General features: G+C 50.9%; 1 pseudogene across 1 annotated transcript in view; it reads left to right on the forward strand.

The window, feature by feature from the left end:
• LOC308326316 (potassium/sodium hyperpolarization-activated cyclic nucleotide-gated channel 1-like) overlaps positions 1-2310 on the forward strand; it is a 29137-nt pseudogene that overhangs the window by 25136 nt on the left and 1691 nt on the right. Inside the window, exons 8-9 of the transcript in view lie at positions 1138-1374; positions 1806-1970. The product of the transcript in view is annotated as a potassium/sodium hyperpolarization-activated cyclic nucleotide-gated channel 1-like (transcript). The remainder of the gene's footprint in view (positions 1-1137; positions 1375-1805; positions 1971-2310) is intronic.

Below are 2310 nucleotides of genomic sequence, written 5' to 3' on the forward strand. Positions count from 1 at the left end.
CGCGCACGCACACCCCACGCACACACGCACACACACGCACACACACACACGCACGCACACCCCACGCACACACGCACACACACACACACACACACACACACACACGCACGCACGCACGCACGCACGCACACGTAAATGCAAACTATGAAGAAAAACGTTTGTCGACTATGTTTTTCCACTGACGAAAACTAAATTAAAGCTAATGCTCTGATGGATGACTAAATAAATAAGAAACTTCCCAGTCGCTATGCCTACCGAGACACACCTGTTGTTAACACGATAAACGACACAACGGTGGCTCAGCGGGTAGAGTGGCTGGATGGTAAACCGCAAGGTTGCCGGTTCGATCCCTGTGGTGCTCCCCCAGAGTTAGTGTCAAAGTGTCCTTGAGCAAGACACTGAACCCCTGATTGCTCCTGATGTGCTGCTTGGTGCCTTGCATGGTTTCCCGCTGCCATCGGTGTATGAATGGGTGAATGTAATGCACAATCTATGTAAAGCGCCTTGGATAAAGGTGCTATATAAATGCACCATTTTACCATTCACCATTCACCACGCGCTGATCAACGTCAGTGTTGTTTTCGTCGACTAAAACTAAGACGAAAAATGTTCGTCGACTGCCTTTTTCCACTGACAAAAACAAATGGAAACTAAATTAAAACGAAGCCACGATGACTAAAACTAAGACTAAATATACTGACAATGTCATCGACAAATAAAAACTAGACTAAAATGTTAGGAAGGGACTCTAGTGGACAAGAGATCCAGTATAAGTAATTTTACACTTGGTTGCATGTGTTACATCACAACGCAATGTGAATGAACGCAATGCAATGTAACACATTGCATGTGTTACATCACAACGCGACGCGTTGCGACGCGCTGTGAGCTTGTAGATCAGCTATTTTCAGCAAGTGTGAAAACACTCATTACGACGGCATCAAGACCCGCCAAAATACATTTTAGTCGACTAAATCAACTGTAGATTGAGTCGACTAAAATCTCATGACATTCAGTCGACTAAAAGTAGACTTAACACTAAGACATTCCAGGGTGACTAAAGGAAAGCTATTTCGGTTTTTTGTTTTTTGTTTTTTCTTTCCCCCCGCCGTCATCGTCGTCGTCGCCGCGTTGCAGGAGATCGTCAACTTCAACTGTCGCAAGCTGGTGGCGTCCATGCCGCTGTTCGCCAACGCCGAGCCCTACTTCGTGACGGCCATGCTCACCAAGCTGCGCTTCGAGGTGTTCCAGCCCAAGGCATCATCCGGGAGGGAACCATCGGCAAGAAGATGTACTTCATCCAGCACGGAGTGTGCAGCGTCATCACCAAGGGGACCCTGGGCATGAAGCTGTCTGACGGATCCTACTTTGGAGGTAAGGGGGGACCCTGTGGGCATGAAGCTATCCGACGGATCCTACTTTGGAGGTAAGGGGGGACCCTGTGGGCATGAAGCTGTAAGGGGACCCTGTGGGCATGAAGCTGTCTGACGGATCCTACTTTGGAGGTAAGGGGGGACCCTATGGGCATGAAGCTGTCTGACAGATCCTACTTTGGAGGTAAGGGGGGACCCTGTGGGCATGAAGCTATCCGACGGATCCTACTTTGGACCGGGGTTTTTTCCAAATCACCCAAATCACTGAATGCTCCTTTAAAATCTCTGCGTTCTCTCTCTCTCTCTCTCTCCTCCCTCCCTCTCCCCCCTCCCTCTCCCTCTCCCCCCTCCCTCTCCCCCTCCCTCTCTCTCTCCTCTCTCTCCCTCTCTCCCCCCTCCCTCTCCCCCTGGCTCTCCCCCTGGCTCTCCCAGAGATCTGCCTGCTGACCAGAGGCCGGCGTACAGCCAGCGTCCAGGCCGATACGTACTGCCGCCTCTACTCTCTGTCCGTGGACAACTTCAACGAAGTCCTGGAGGAATACCCCATGATGAGACGCGCCTTCGAGACGGTGGCCATCGACCGCCTGGACCGCATAGGTAGGAACCACCCTTTGATCTCCTCAGTGTGGCAGTAGGAAGGTGTTTGATCTCCTCAGTGTGGCAGTAGGAAGGTGTTTGATCTCCTCAGTGTGGCAGTAGGAAGGTGTTTGATCTCCTCAGTGTGGCAGTAGGAAGGTGTTTGATCTCCTCAGTGTGGCAGTAGGAAGGTGTTTGATCTCCTCAGTGTGGCAGTAGGAAGGTGTTTGATCTCCTCAGTGTGGCAGTAGGAAGGTGTTTGATCTCCTCAGTGTGGCAGTAGGAAGGTGTTTGATCTCCTCAGTGTGGCAGTAGGAAGGTGTTTGATCTCCTCAGTGTGGCAGCTATAGGAAGGTGTTTG

This window comes from Protomyctophum bolini, assembly GCF_963924005.1.
Source record: "Protomyctophum bolini genome assembly, chromosome: 12".
Taxonomy (NCBI): domain Eukaryota; kingdom Metazoa; phylum Chordata; class Actinopteri; order Myctophiformes; family Myctophidae; genus Protomyctophum; species Protomyctophum bolini.